This window comes from Bos indicus, chromosome 6, assembly GCF_029378745.1.
Source record: "Bos indicus isolate NIAB-ARS_2022 breed Sahiwal x Tharparkar chromosome 6, NIAB-ARS_B.indTharparkar_mat_pri_1.0, whole genome shotgun sequence".
Classification (NCBI taxonomy): domain Eukaryota; kingdom Metazoa; phylum Chordata; class Mammalia; order Artiodactyla; family Bovidae; genus Bos; species Bos indicus.
The window spans coordinates 86884449-86901254 of record NC_091765.1 but is presented as its reverse complement, the minus strand read 5'-3'; the positions used below and the strand labels follow the sequence as shown (position 1 = coordinate 86901254).

Sequence of the window (16806 nt, the reverse complement as noted above, 5' to 3'; positions counted from 1 at the left end):
ATATAAGGCCTTGATAAGACTAGTAAGGGGGGCACACTCCATCCCCTTTCTGATGTGTGTGTCAGAAGCTTTCCCTGTCCCTTTTTTGCTACACAAAACCTCTTGAATGATCGAGCCTGGTCCCTGGTCCCGAAGCTAAATCCTCGGAGATTACAAATTCGACATCATTCACCGTAAATTATCATCTTGGGAGCTCATCCGGGATCTTCAGGACAAGGTAAGAACACTCAGAGTTGTAGCCTCTCTGCTTTCTCAGTATACAGGTTTTCTGCTTTATTTTACTAACTCTATGGTGTACCTGTGTGTGTGAGTGATTGAAAGCCTATGGGCAAAACGTGTGGACCGAACTTTGGTTTCTTGGTCGCTTTTCCCGGTCTCTTTGATCATTCCGTAAATGCCTGGAGAATTAGAACTACTAACCTAATGCAGTACTTGGATGCAATCTCAAAAATGACAGAATTATCTCTGTTTGTTTCCAAGGCAAACCATTCAATATCACAGTAATCCAAGTCTATGCCCCAACCAGTAACGCTGAAGAAGCTTAAGTTGAACTGTTCTATGAAGACCTACAAGACCTTTTAGATCTAACACCCAAAAAAGATGTCCTTTTCATTATAGGGGACTGGAATGCAAAGTAGGAAGTCAAAAAACACCTGGAGTAACAGGCAAATTTGGCCTTGGAATACGGAATGAAGCAGGGCAAAGACTAATAGAGTTTTGCCAAGAAAATGCACCGGTCATAGCAAACACCCTCTTCCAACAACAGAAGAGAAGACTCTACACATGGAGATCATCAGATGGTCAGCACCGAAATCAGATTGATTATGTTCTTTGCAGCCAAAGATGGAGAAGCTCTATACCATCAACAAAAACAAGACCGGGAGCTGACTGTGGCTCAGACCATGAACTCCTTATTGCCAAATTCAGACTTAAATTGAAGAAAGTAGGGAAAACTACTAGACCATTCAGGTATGACCTAAATCAAATCCCTTATGATTATACAGTGGAAGTGAGAAATAGATTTAAGGGCCTAGATCTGATAGATAGAGTACCTGAGGAACTATGGAATGAAGTTCGTGACATTGTACAGGAGACAGGGATCAAGACTCTCCCCATGGAAAAGAAATGCAAAAAAGCAAAATGGCTATCTGAGGAGGCCTTACAAATAGCTGTGAAAAGAAGAGAAATGAAAAGCAAAGGAGAAAAGGAAAGTTATAAGCATCTGAATGCAGAGTTCCAAAGAATAGCAAGAAGAGATAAGAAAGCCTTCCTCAACGATCAATGCAAAGAAATAGAGGAAAACAACAGAATGGGAAAGACTAGAGATCTCTTCAAGAAAATTAGAGATACCAAGTGAATATTTCATGCAAAGATGGGCTCGAGAATGGATAGAAATGGTATGGACCTAACAGAAGCAGAAGATATTAAGAAGAGGTGGCAAGAATACACAGAAGAACTGTACAAAAAAGATCTTCACGATCCAGATAATCACGATGGTGTGATCACTGACCTAGAGCCAGACATCCTGGAATGTGAAGTCAAGTGGGCCTTAGGAAGCATCACTATGAACAAAGCTAGTGGAGGTGATGGAATTCCAGTTGAGCTATTTCAAATCCTGAAAGATGATGCTGTGAAAGTGCTGCACTCAGTAGGCCAGCAAATTTGGAAAACTCAGCAGTGGCCACAGGACTGGAAAAGGTCCGTTTTCATTCCAATCCCAAAGAAAGGCAATGCCAAAGAATGCTCAAACTACCGCACAATTGCACTCATCTCACATGCTAGTAAAGTAATGTTCAAAATTCTCCAAGCCAGGCTTCAGCAGTACGTGAACCATGAACTTCCTGATGTTCAAGCTGGTTTTAGAAAAGGCAGAGGAACCAGAGATCAAATTGCCAACATCCGCTGGATCATGGAAAAAGCAAGAGAGTTCCAGAAAAACATCTATTTCTGCTTTATTGACTATGACAAAGCCTTTGACTGTGTGGATCACAATAAACTGTGGAAAATTCTGAAAGAGATGGGAATTCCAGACCACCTGACCTGCCTCTTGAGAAATCTGTATGCAGGTCAGGAAGCAACAGTTAGAACTGGACATGGAACAACAGACTGGTTCCAAATAGGAAAAGGAGTACATCAAGGCTGTATATTGTCACCCTGCTTATTTAACTTCTATGCAGAGTACATCATGAGAAACGCTGGACTGGAAGAAACACAAGCTGAAATCAAGATTGCTAGGAGAAATATCAATAACCTCAGATATGCAGATGACACCACCCTTATGGCAGAGAGTGAAGAAGAACTAAAAAGCCTCTTGATGAAAGTGAACGTAGAGAGTGAAAAAGTTGGCTTAAAGCTCAACATTCAGAAAACAGATCATGGCATCCCGTCCCATCACTTCATGGGAAATAGATGGGGAAACAGTGAAAACTGGCAGACTTTATTTTTTGGGGCTCCAAAATCACTGCAGATGGTGACTGCAGCCATGAAAGAGGCTTACTCCTTGGAAGGAAAGTTCTGACCAACCTAGATAGCATATTCAAAAGCAGAGACATTACTTTGCCAACGAAGGTTCGTCTAGTCAAGGCTATGATTTTTCCTGTGGTCATGTATGGATGTGAGAGTTGGACTGTGAAGAAGGCTGAGCACCGAAGAATTGATGCTTTTGAACTGTGGTGTTGGAGAAGACTCTTGAGAGTCCCTTGGACTGCAAGGAGATCCAACCAGTCCATTCTAAAGGATATCAGCCCTGTGTGTTCTTTGGAAGGAATGATGCTAAAGCTGAAACTCCAATACTTTGGCCACCTCATGCAAAGAATTGACTCATTGGAAAAGACTCTGATGCTGGGAGGGATTGGGGGCAGGAGGAGAAGGGGACGACAGAGGATGAGATGGCTGGATGGCATCACTGACTCGATGGATGTGAGTTTGAGTGAACTCCGGGAGTCGGTGATGGACAGGGAGGCCTGGCGTGCTGCGATTCATGGGGTTGCAAAGAGTCGGACATGACTGAGTGACTGAAGTGAACTAAACTGAACTGAACCTAATCTGTCATATTATAGACTTTCAGGGGACTTGTAATCCATGCCGTTACTGTGTACTTTTACTTAGACCCCTAGCTTGGTAGTCACAGGGAACCTAGACTTGCTAGGAGCACATTTGGGAATGAGGTGGAACTCTAGCTTCAGCAGCATCTCTCTTGGCTTCTTCCATACAGGACCAGAGTCCCAAAAGGGAGTCCTTGTCGTAGCTGTGCCCCAAACTTTATGGATGGAAGCGCTGCCAGCAACCTAACAACACAGGTTCGTTCGGAATCCCAGATTGGAAGTATAGTGTGCTTCTTCCTTTGGTAGTGCTAGCTCTTAGCAGACTAGATAAAGCTCTCCAGTGGCTTACTGATGTGGCAATGACTCACGGCTTCTACTGCAGTCAGGACTGTACTCAGGAATGTAGCTTATTCTTATCAATAAGAAGTAGAGATAATTTACACACCTGACACAGCGTTTAGCTCAGAGTAGGTTCCCAATAAAAGGTAGTTCTATTATTATTTACTGCATATGTCCAGGAGTCATTAAACAAGTCTTTGTATAAATCATTAAAATTTCTGAATTAACATATTGAGTTTACTAGAACTATTCAGAAAACAGAAAACAATGTATGACTTTCTCCCTTTACAGGGTCTTTACCACTTTCTCTAGTTGTGTGAGCTCAAAGATCCAGCACAGCCAAAAAACAAATAAAATTGGTACCCCAACACGTACCTCGGAGAAGGCAATGGCACCCCACTCCAGTACTCTTGCCTGGAAAATCCCATGGACAGAGGAGCCTGGTGGGCTGCAGTCCATGGGGTCGCTACGAGTCGGATACGACTGAGAGACTTCCCTTTCACTTTTCACTTTCACGAGTTGGAGAAGGAAATGGCAACCCACTCCAGTGTTCTTGCCTGGAGAATCCCAGGGACGGGGGAGTCTGGTGGGCTTCCGTCTATGCGGTCGCACAGAGTTGGACACAACTGAAGTGACTTAGCAGCAACACGTATCCTACCCATGTTACAGAATTCTTAGATGAATCTAATATACAAGTGAAGGTTGTAAACTGGAAATGTTAAACAAATTGCTAATTTTTATTTTTGTATCTTCCATCTAAGTGCTTCGGCTATCATTTTTACTTTTTTTTGTCATTGCATGATTTAAAAATGCATTTTTATGTCCTTGGAGAAATTTGTCTCTTTTCTTAAGAAAAATCAAAGCTAAAACTTGCCACTTACTTAAAAAGATATCATGAGCCCAGTGGCCTAATATTTGCTACAGATTCATAAAATTCTCATCCTAAGAGACACAGAACGGAGAAGGCAATGGCACCCCACTCCAGTACTCTTGTCTGGAAAATCCCACGGACAGAGGAGCTTGGTGGGCTGCAGTCCATGGGATCGCTAAGAGTCGGACAGGACTGAGCGACTTCACTTTCACTTTTCACTTTCATGCATTGGAGAAGGAAATGGCAACCCACTCCAGTGTTCTTGCCTGGAGAATCCCAGGGACCAGGGAGCCTGGTGGGCTGCCGTCTATGGGGTTGCCCAGAGTCGGACACGACTGAAGCGACTTAGCAGTAGCAGCAGCAAGAGACATAGATATTGAAATAGCCAAAAGAAGTTTTAAAGGCAAAGTGTTATGAATTGTTCTATTCTCACCATAGTTCTGCTCACTGAAAGCAGAAATTGAAGAAAACGTAGAAACTTAAAAAAGTCAGTGGCATATTTCATCAGGCACCGAATGTGCCATTGACTCTCCTATTAGCCTTTACCTTAGAAATTTAGGACATGAGCTTTATAGGAACATTGACTTTGTGTGTTTATGAGGTGAGTCTGTTATTTGGGGTTTTTAATGTGGGTTCATAGCTAATAGTTCCTAAATTTAGCTGCATATCAGAATCACCAAGAAATCCACCCCAGATCTATTGTGACAAAATTGTGAGTCCTAGAAACAGTATTTTGAACAAACTTTCCACTTTTAGTGCTCTTCCCTTTGCTAGTGGTTCTGTACTTCTCAGGGTTCTCAGTGTCAGGACGAAATCTATCTGATATGTCATAAATATCCTGCTGCTGCTGCTGCTGCTGCTAAGTCGCTTCAATCATGTCCGACTCTGTGCGACCCCATAGACCGAAGCCCACCAGGCTTCCCCGTCCCTGGGATTCTCCAGGCAAGAACACTGGAGTGGGTTGCCATTTCCTTCTCCAATGCATGAAAGTGAAAAGTGAAAGTGAAGTCGCTCAGTCGTGTCCGACTCTTAGTGACCCCATGGATTGTAGCCCACCAGACTCCTCCATCCATGGGATTTTCCATGGGATTTTCCAGGCAAGAGTACTGGAGTGGGGTGCCATTGCCTTCTCCGAATAAACATCCTAGTGTGACTTAATTTAATGTGCCATTTCTTCAGAAATGCTAATGGTGGAATTTGGGCCTCTATTATAGCTTGGGGTGGGGGTGGTTGATGGAGGAGAAACTGTGCTTCCTGGCTCCCCCAAATGACATTACCTAGGGAAAGCTTCCTTTTATTACCTTCCCATAAAATCAGCCCTACATATAAATTATGCATCACTAAACAGAGTTGAATTTCAGGAAAAGAAAATGTAGGCAAAATCCATGGAAAATCTGGAGAACTCCTGGAATATTGACTAGGAAGTCCCTACAAAGCTTGCTGGTTTTTTTTTTTTTTAAATGAAAGTGAATGTATATGACCTTTCTTACGGACTAGTGAATTGTTCTCATTGGAGTTACTTAACATGGGCTGGATCCATACTGAGCAAGGATGTTGTAAGGGTATTCAAACATTAGGTTAGAATCTCTCAATAACATAGCAACAATTACTCTTTTGGTTTGGTATTTCCCCAGTTAGTGACAAGTAGGATTAAAGCCTTTACTGTGTTTTTTTTTTTTTTTTTTTGGCTGCTCTGCTACATGCAGGATCTTAGTTTCCCTTACCACCAAGGATTGAACCTGAGCCCTCTGCACTGGAAGCTCAGAGTCTTAACCACTGGATCCCCAGGGAAGTCTCTAAAGCTTTTACTTTTTTTTTTTTAAGTTTTTGGTTGCACTAGGTCTTCGTTGCTGCACACAGGCTTTCTCTAGTTGCAGCAAGTGAGGGCTATTCTTTGTCGCATTGCACTGGCTTCTCATTGTGGTGGCTTCTCTTGTTGTGGAGCACAGGCTCTAGGTGTGGGCTCAGTAGTTGTGGCTCAAGAACCCTAGAGTGAGGGCTCAGTAGTTGTGATACTGGGGTTAGCATCTTCCCGGACCAGGGATTGAACTTGTGTCCCCTGCATTGGCAGGCGGATCCTTATCCACTTGAACACCAGGGAAGTCCAAGCCTTTACTTTTGATATATGTCTTTCAGCTCCTTTAGTTTGACCTTTCCCTAGATGCCTCTGCCCAGGGCTGCCATAAGGCTCAGAAGATGATTTCAAAATAGCAAGATTTCTATAGACAGTCTAAACAGCTCTTGAAGTTACTCTCACGGTCTAGACACTCCTATTTCTCCTGTAAATTATTTGTCCTCCTATAATTCATCTTCCAAACCACTGCCAGAGCCCAGTTTCAAAATGTAAATCTGCTTATATCACTTTAAATGGGCACCCTCATATCTTTCAGATAAGTTCAAGTTCCTCACAATGCACGTATAAGCCTTTTTAATGATCTGGACTTTTCATCATCCCCACTATTAGCATTCTTGCCACAAACCATTGCAATTCCTTAAATTCTCTAAATCTCATGTTTCTGAGATTGTGTAAAAATTCCTTCCTCGACCAAGGACAGTATTCCCTTCATTTTGCTAATGTTTATTGGTTCCTTCAAGATCCAACTTTGTTGTCAACTCTCTTGACATGGTCTTTAACCCCATAAGAGCGTGAAAGTGTCCCTCTTTTCAAGTCCAATGGTATCATGATATGTTAATATTAATACCTCATTATCACAGTAGATATAATATACTGCAATTAATTTCTTATCCATCTTCCTACCAGATTGTGAGAACCTGGAAAGAAGGAACTACTTTCATTATACATTTCTCAGGTCTAGTACAAAAAGTGCATTAATAAATATCTCTGAAATTAATGACTGTCAGAACAGATCACTCACTCCTTACTAAGATATGAGGTCAGATTCATGGTCAAAATTCAAGGTAACTGTCACCAATAGAAATTGTAACGAGTAGAAAAGATTGTGGGGGGTGCTATTGAAATATGGTTCAGGCAGGGGAGGGAGGCTCAAGAAGAAAGGGACATACATGTATATGTATGACTGACTGAATTATGACTGATTCGCATTGTTGTATAGCAGAAACCAATATAAAATCATAAATAAATTTTCCACCAACTAAAAAAAAAAGAAGAAAATACAGTCCAATGTATAAATTCTGAATGGAGAGTAGGCCTAGGAGCTCACAAAGATGTCTGGAAGTTGTAAGAATGGAACAAGAATGGAGTTGGTGGAAGTAAAACTACTTTATTGAGTTTTTCCAGGGATAGTTCTTGTGATAGCTTAGACTTCTATCCCAAGTTTTATTTGAAGAAAAATACATAGAAAGCAGGTGCCATGGATTAGTTAATCCTTTTTCCTCCTTGAAATCTTGAGATTAATTTGATTATGTTAAATGGAATAATTTTGTGTAAATGAAGTATAACAAGTGATCATTATATAATTATATGCCAGGTGAATTATTTCACATGCAACCTTGCAAATAACAGTAGTGTATTTGCTCAAATGACTTCAATATAAATTAGTACTATTATACACTATTGCACTATTACACTATGTATACTATTATATACAATGTAAGTTAGTACGGCAGACTCTAGTGTTTGTTATAAATGGAGCCTACAAGTAGAATTAAATTTGAAATATATATGAAGATTATTTTATTTTTTAGATTTTGGAATATTTTATTTGTAATAGTAAATAATGCTTCAGATAAAGATATACAACTTCTAAAAATATCCTTTCAGTACTTTGGTTTTTAAATGGAAAAATATATACATATGGTAAACAAGTTAATCACATATATACAATAAAAAACTTCTTCCTCTCATCCTAGACCCACAATTTCTCTCCAGATGTTGCTATTGTTAACAATTTCCAGAAATGCACTCAAGATTTTCTTTCCAAGTACAAGCTCAGACATGTGTGTGTTTGTTTACAAATATATGTGAGTGCATATAAATATAAACATACATATTCTAAGCAGAAATGGTAATATACTCTTCTGAACATGGTTTTTATTCTTCAGTATATGTTAGAGATCATGCCATATCAGCACATATAGATCCACTTCATTCTCTTTAATGGTTGTATAGTATTCCATTTTAATGACTAGACCTAATTTCTTAAATCATTTATTTAAATTGATGGTTAACTTTTATTCTCCCATTTTTATGATAGACAATGCTTCAGTGAATATTTCCGCACATATCTTGGCTTAAAGATTAAAGTACAGGTTTATATTTTTAATAGAAAAATATCCTATCCAATGTCCAATTTACTGTTGACTTTTTCATTGTTGTTACTTTTTTGTCAAATATAAATGTTACTTATAAAAGCAGCATTATATCTCTTAACCCACAAACGTATACACACATACACATACACACACATATATCATACAGATACAGGTGGGCATGTAGGTAGAGAGATAGACTATCAGGATTTTATGACACAGACTTTTGTTTTAAGTGTAGAGGGGAAAGCAGACTAAATGTAACATATAAGAAACCCATACTTATGGAATTCTCTGGAGGTCCAGTGGTTAGGACTCTGCACTTTCACTGTCAAGGGCCTGTGTTTGATCCCTGGTCGAGGAACTCAGATTCCATAATCTCCGTGGTGCGGTCAAAAGGAAAAAAAAAGAAATAGGTACTTCCAAGTCCCCTGGACTGGAGGAGATCAAACCAGTCAATCCTAAAGGAAGTCAATCCTGAATATTCATTGGAAAGACTGATGCTGAAGCTGAAGCTCCAATACTTTGGCCACCTGATGTGAAGAGCTGACTCACTGGAAAAGACCCTGATGCTGGTAAAGATAGAAGGCAGGAGGAGAAGGGACAACAGGGAATGAGATGGTTGGATGGCATCACCAACTCAACAGACATGAGTTTGAGCAAACACCGGGAGATGGTGAAAGACAGTGAAGCTGGTGTCCTGCAGTCCATCAGGTCACAGAGTTGGACACGACTGAGCGACTGATGAAAAAAGACCTCTTTACAGTGATGAGTCTCAATCCTCTGATGTCCTTCAGACCAGCAGGGTATATATATATATCTGCCACAGACCCTAGAATATGCTTGGGCAGTAGTTATCTTAGAGCTTAGCCTTCAGCTTGGTATTTTCTAATTCAATAGAATTTATCTAGAAGAAAATTTTATTTTCCTGGGAAGGAAGCTGTTTTAAATCCTTAGATACATTATTAACAAATATTGAGGTGACTATATGCCAATTATATGTCAGTTAACCTATAAGTAAATACTGAGGTGGGATCAGAGGAAAGAAGCAGAATTAAAATACATTTCCTTTAAATAACATCTAAGAAAATAATAATAGTTGCCACTTATTTTTTTCTAAAGTGCCAAGTAACTCACAACTCTGTGCAGGAGTTAGTTAACATTATCTGCATCTTTGGCACCCCACTCCAGTACCCTTGCCTGGAAAATCCCACGGACGGAGGAGCCTGGTAGGCTGCAGTCCATGGGGTCTCGAAGAGTCAGACACGACTGAGCGACATCAGTTTTTTTCACTTTCATGCATTGGAGAAGGAAATGGCAATCCACTCCAGTGTTCTTGCCTGGAGAATCCCAGGGACGGGGGAGCCTGGTGGGCTGCCGTCTATGGGGTTGCACAGAGTTGGACACGATTGAAGTGACTTAGCAGCTTAGCAGCAGCATCTTTTAATTTAGGAAAACAAAGCTCAGAGAGATTAAGTAATGACCAACGTTACACTGCTAGACAGTGATATAGCCAGAACTTTATCAGACTCTCTGACTCTTAAGTCTTGTTTTTCCTAATTAAATTATTGTTAAAGAGGGAAAAACATTATTCTTCCAAATAGCATAGTAGATTCACCTTTCTTTCATGCCTCTTTTCCCCAGTGTCCTTTGATCCTTGTGACACTAGAGCTCATTTGTCTATTGTGCTTCCTTTTCCTTTTGCTCTCAGTTTAGAAACACAGTCTTCAGATATCATTTCACAGCAGGTGGAAAACTTGTCAAAAATCCCAAGTATAGCAGAATTACCAAATTTAAAAGTGATGAAACACTGCATAGACCATCACAGCAAGGGTACACAAGAAATTGCAAACACATTTGAGGAGAACTGGATGACTGGAGGATAGTGGTTAGAGGCAAACCTTACTTTCGGTGTGTTTGTGTGTGTGTATGTGTGTGTGTGGGTTCTATAAACATGCTTGTATATGTGTGTATATATCATCTTGTATGGCTTGAATTTTATTTAAACGCTAAGTTCCTTAATTACCTATTTTAAAGAGATGATTATTCAGAAAGAGAGCTAGTAACAAAGGCTTCTCAGGTATTTTGCATCCTGTGGTTGATGCTCAGAGCTTTGACCCTGTTTGCACCCTAGCTTTTGCCCTCCTAGGAAAAGCTGGTTGATGTAACTACTACGCAGTTCCTGACCAATCCAAAGTACTACCACCTGATCTTTGTAAATATGGCCAGAGGATGCCATAGCCCATCATTCCACTTTCTAAATATCCTCAGTTCAGTTCAGTTCAGTCGCTCAGCTTGTCCAACTCTTTTCGACCCCATGAACTGCAGCACGCCAGGCCTCCCTGTATATCACCAACTCCCAGAGTTTACCCAAACTCATGTCCATTGAGTCAGTGATGCCATCCAATCATCTCATCCTCTGTCGTCCCCTTCTCCTCCTGCCTTCAATCTTTCCCAACATCAGGGTCTTTTCAAATGAGTCAGCTCTTTGCATCAGGTGGCCAAAGTATTTGGAGTTTCAGCTTCAACATCAGTCCTTCCAATGAACACTCAGGACTGATCTGCTTTAGGATGGACTGGTTGGCTCTCCTTGCAGTCCAAGAGTCTCTCAAGAGTCTTCTCCAACACCACAGTTCAAAAGCATCAATTCTTCGGTGCTCAGCTTTCTTTATAGTCCAACTCTCACATCCATACATGACCACTGGAAGAACCATAGCCTTGACTAGATGGACCTTTGTTGACAAAGTAATGCCTCTGCTTTTGAATATGCTGTCTAGGTTGGTCAGTGTGAATTTTACACAATAGCACCAACTCAGCATCCATAGAGAATTCAGCTTTTTGACACCCTTATATATCTTCAGTTCAGTTCAGTTCAGTTAGTCACTCAGTCGTGTCCGACTCTTTGCGACCCCATGAATCGCAGCACCGCAGCACGTCAGGCCTCCCTGTCCATTACCAACTCCCAGAGTTCACCCAGACTCACATCCATCGAGTCAGTGACGCCATCCAGCCATCTCATCCTCTGTCATCCCCTTCTCCTCTTGCCCCCAATCCCTCCCAGCATCAGAGTCTTTTCCAATGAGTCAACTCTTTGCATGAGGTGGCCAAAGTACTGCAGTTTCAGCTTTAGCATCATTCCTTCCAAAGAAATCCCAGGGCTGATCTCCTTCAGAATGGACTGGTTGGATCTCCTTGCAGTCCAAGGGACTCTCAAGAGTCTTCTCCAATACCACAGTTCAAAAGCATCAATTCTTCAGCGCTCAGCCTTCTTCACAGTCCAATTCTCACATCCATACATGACCACAGGAAAAACCATAGCCTTGACTAGATGAAACTTTGTTGGCAAAGTAATGTCTCTGCTTTTCAATATGCTATCTAGGTTGGTCAGAACTTTCCTTCCAAGGAGTAAGCGTCTTTTAATTTCCTGGCTGCAGTCACCATCTGTAGTGATTTTGGAGCCCCAAAAAATAAAGTCTGACACTGTTTCCACTGTTTCCCCATCTATTTCCCTTGAAGTGATGGGACCGGATGCCATGATCTTCGTTTTCTGAATGTTGAGTTTTAAGCCAACTTTTTCACTCTCCACTTTCACTTTCATCAAGAGGCTTTTTAGTTCCTCTTCACTTTCTGCCATAAGGGTGGTGTCATCTGCATATCTGAGGTTATTGATATTTCTCCCAGCAATCTTGATTCCAGCTTGTGCTTCTTCCAGTCCAGCATTTCAGTAAATCAATTCTTTGTGATAACTGTGTAGACATTATATTTTAACTCTACTGTGCTGTATGTCCTGACTTTTAAAAAATTAATTATTTTAATTGGAGGATAATTACTGTATAATATTGTGATGGTTTTTGCCATACATCAACATGAATCAGCCACAGTTATACATGTGTCCTGAAACCCCTCCCACCTCCCTCCTCACCCTATTCCTCAGTTGTCTCAGAGCACAAATGTCCTGACTCTTTACTGAACTACATCCTAATTCTTTTCCTCTCTAGAGCCTGACTCTGGTCCTCACTACATCCTGACTCTTCACCTCTCTATGGCCTGACCCTTTACCTCACTACATCCTGTCTCTTTTCCTCTCTATGGCCTGACTCTGGTCCTCACTACATCCTGATTCTGGCTTCCAGCTTGTTAATTTAAAAATATTTGCCATGGGAAAAAATGGACTACTAATATAAAATAATCCTTTTTTAAAAAAAATAATATTTCTTGACTGTATATTTCATTTAAACAATGAATCAGCTATTCTCTTTCCCAGATACTTAAATTTTAACAGACTAATTTTAATAAGTGAAGAAGCTGCAGTATTTGGAGGTTTATTGGTTGGTCATGTGTCAATCATTATTATTACTTTTACTCTGTCACAGAATGATTATCCAAATGCAATCTATGGAAAAGATAAAAATCAGTTACCATGGTCTTATTGGTGATGGACAGGGAAGCCTGGCATGCTGCAGTCCACGGGGTCACAAAGAGTTGGACACAACCGAGCAACCAAACTGAACTGATGGTGTTATTAATGTGAATATAAACCAAAGGACAAAGCTAACCTAAGAAACATATCATTGCATCAAAAACAAATCTTTGAACTTGTGGATCTAGTGGATCAATTTTTCCTGTCAGATAAAAGAATGAAGCAGTGATAGTGGTGATAAAATGCACCTTTGTCTTTCCTTGGAAGTAACTGGTAGCTTCAATTCCTGAAGTTCTTTTGTATCTACTCAATGTAATAAACTTCCTTTAATCTTGGATGATGAATAGCACCTTAATCACAGGTTACACAAATGGGCACTGTTTCTTTATGGTACTTGACTTCAGTTCCTTTTCCTTTTGCCACCCTAGGCTTATTGACATCCATGGTTCATGATTTTTTGTTTCTTTCAAATGCAAAGGCAGCTGTGGGGTGGGATCCTTTGAGATTAACTCAACTTCACTGCATATCAGAAGAAAGGTATGTTCACCTTTTGCAACTGAAGGGCACAGACAATAAAATGAGTCCCTTCATTTATTTGTTAGTAATCAGAACAATTGTCCCCTTCCAGCTCCTTTCCCAGCTCCTAATAATGTGCTCTTTAGAGCCAAGAGGGCTTCTTTTGAAGACATTCCTACTGATGGGAGGCGGTTGTCTTTCTCATTCTTTTTCCTTACTTTCCCCCAAATCCAGAGTGTATCTTTCTACCAATTTAGACTAGTTCTACCTCTGAAATTCTTGTCAGAGAAGCAGGCTGACACCCTGTCAGTGCTGTGCTGTGCCGTGCTTAGTCACTCAGTTGTGTCTGACTCTTTGCAACCCCATGGACTATAGCCCACCAGGCTCCTTTGTCCCTGGGATTCTCCAGGCAAGAATAATGGAGTGGGTGACCATTCCCTTCTCCGGGGGATCTTCCTGATCCAGGGATAGAACCTGGGTTTCCTGCATTGCAGGCAGATTCTTTACCATCTGAGCCACCAGGGAAGCCCATTTAGTACTGTGAAAGTGAAAAGTGAAAGTGAAAGTCGCTCAGTCGTGTCTGACTCTTTACGACCCCATGGACTACATAGTCCATGGAATTCTCCAGGCCAGAATACTGGAGTGGGTAACCTTTCCCTTCTCCAAGGGATATTCCCAACCCAGGGATTGAACCTAGGTCTCCCGCACTGCAGACAGATTCTTTACCAGCTGAGCCACAAGGGAAGCCCATTTAGTACTGTAGTAAGTGCTAAATAACCATACTAGAAGAATACGTTTATATGGTTTATGATCAAATTATCATAGACAAGGTGCTGGAGCTCTCTCCTATTTAATCTCTGTATCTGAGCTTGGATGCCTCTCCTCTTTCACCTTTCTAGGACCCCACACACCAATTATGCCTACTTTCTTCTAGTTACACAACTAAATTTTTATCACCAGACTCCTTTCCCAATATTTCAATATTACTCTCACTCAACTTAATCCAAACAAAGCAAAACATAGCCCACTTTTGACCTATATTTCCTTTACTGCCTTGAGCTTCCCTAGTGGTTCAAACAATAAAGAATCTGCCTGCCAATGCAGGGGACACAGGTTCGATCCCTGAACTGGGAAGATCCCACATGCTACAGAGTAACTAAGCCTATGCACCACAACTATCGAGCCTGTGCTCTGGAGCCTGGGAGCCACAACTACTGAGGCCACGTGCCACAACTACTGAAGCCTGCGTGCCCTAGAGCCCGGGCTAAGCAACAAGAGAAGCCATGGCAATGAAAAGCCAGCACACTGCAACTAGAGAGTGCCCTTGCTTGCTGTGAGATAAAGCCATGCAGCAATGAAGACTCAGCACAGCCAAAAATAAATAAAAAGATGAAGGCAAGACTAAATATGAGCAGAATTCCTAACATGTCCACATATTGTGATTTGTAGTAGTGATAATCTGTCAAGAAGAGCTAACCCATTTTCCTTCTTGAATGGGAGATCTAAGAAAAAACAATCTCTAAGATTCCTAAATGTTGTAGAAGACGTTCTCTTCTCTTTGATACTCCAGGTCCATAGAGCCAAGCCAGTCAGACATTTTTCTGTTCACTTTTGTTTTTGGTGAGGAAAGGTTTTCCAGGAAATACTGAACTTCCCTCTAAAAGTAGGCCAGAGTAAACAACTCAAACTTTAAATGCAATAATCTTGAAACTTTACATCTACTATTAAAAACAAGACAACAGGGCCAAAATGGAGTCAGTTATGCTAAGCCTCACATTTTCTGCTTTCCCAGAAACAGAATCTTCAGTGAGTCAGTCAGGAATTACCTTTTCCCCACTAGGGATATAATCTTCCTGATAGACCCCAACCAACCCCTGATAGACCTCAACCCTCTAAAGGAAAGAGACCTTGGCACAACCAATCCACTTTTTGCTAGCATAATTTCTTTGTCCTGCCCTCTTCTGCCTAGAAAAGTCTTTCATTTTGTACAGCTCCTGTACAAAAGGGAGCTCCTTTTTACCTGCTAGATGGGATGCTGCCCAATTCATGAATTGTTAAAACCAGGAAGATCTTTAAATTATACTCTGTTGAATTTTGTTTTTTAATGCAACTAATCTGAATGTCATTTTTTCCTAAGTCATCAGTTTACGATGAATAATGAAAGTGTGATTGACATGATCTTTGGAGTTTGCTTTAAAATATTCCAATTAAGGATGAAAAAAAAAGGTTGGGAGTGGTGGTGAAGGCAGATGCAACAAGAATGAAAAATGTTGATAATTTCTGAAAGTCTAGAAATTTACCACCCTTTAGAGATTTTCCACAACAAAGTTTTAAAATTTTAGTTTTTTTCTATTTTTCACTCTCTGATTTTTTTTTTTTTCCCCCTACTAAAACTTGAGATGCTTGCCTATGGACAGAGGAGCCCGGTGGGCTACAGTCCATGCCATGTCAAGAGTCGGACAGGCCTTAGCAACTCAACATCATGGATTTGTCAGTTTCTGTTATGTGAGTACTGTAAGAGGCTAAAGAATTAAAAGCATTATTTGTGATTAAAAAAAAACAACACACAAAACCTGAGGGGGTTCTGGCCACAGGAAGAAAACAGCACAAGCAGTGCTTCGCAAACCTCTGCTTGTCTATTCGTGAATACACTGAATGCTCAGGGGACCCTCTGATCTGTTACACACGTTTCACTTGAAAGCAGAGCGTTCCTATGAAACCTGTTGGAAGCCAAAATGGCATAAAGGGAGCAAACAATTACCCCAGCACACATCTTGCTAACGCGATAAAGCACAGACGCTCAAAGACGCAGTTCAAAGCTATGGCAGGGAGATGTTGAGTAGTTTCCCAAGAGAAAGCGTGGTGATGCCACCTCAGCCTGTATCAAGGCTGCTGCAAAACGCTGTTATTTTCAATTTTCGTCTTTTCACATTAAAAAAAATCACAGCTACTAACAAAAATAGGTACTAATGTGGGTCTTCCATAAAAGCTAAGTGACCTGGAGTGAATTTTCCAACACCGGAAGAATATCTATATACGTTATTAGCATATAACTATCTACAGATTTCATTTTACAACTAATAAAGTTGGCTTTCCGCACATAACCCAAGCTGGGCCGGGGGTGGGGGGAGCGTTATTAAATCTCCGCCGGCATCTCAATTATAACCAGAGTATCACAATTTCCTCCAGAAGCGGCGCTTTGGCACTTCACCTCACAAGGCGGGAGAAACCGCCCGGCGTCGGACGTCTCCAGCGGGCAATCCTCTCAGAACCGGAAGTCCTCTTCTCGCCTCAGTTTCCACAAAGTGAAAGAACCGCCGGCGGGTCGTACCGGTCCCCGGCCCCTCCCTACCCGCGGGCAGCCACGCCCCGAGGGCGGAGACCGG

The 16806-nt window shown here is 41.2% G+C and overlaps 1 protein-coding gene across 1 annotated transcript in view; it reads right to left on the bottom strand.

The window, feature by feature from the left end:
* The window catches only part of MOB1B (MOB kinase activator 1B), a 93349-nt gene extending 76591 nt beyond the window's left edge, over positions 1 to 16758 (bottom strand). The window contains exon 1 of the mRNA XM_070790926.1: positions 16632 to 16758. The gene's annotated coding sequence lies outside the window, so the exon portion shown is untranslated. The remainder of the gene's footprint in view (positions 1 to 16631) is intronic.
* Positions 16759 to 16806: the final 48 nt, after the last annotated feature.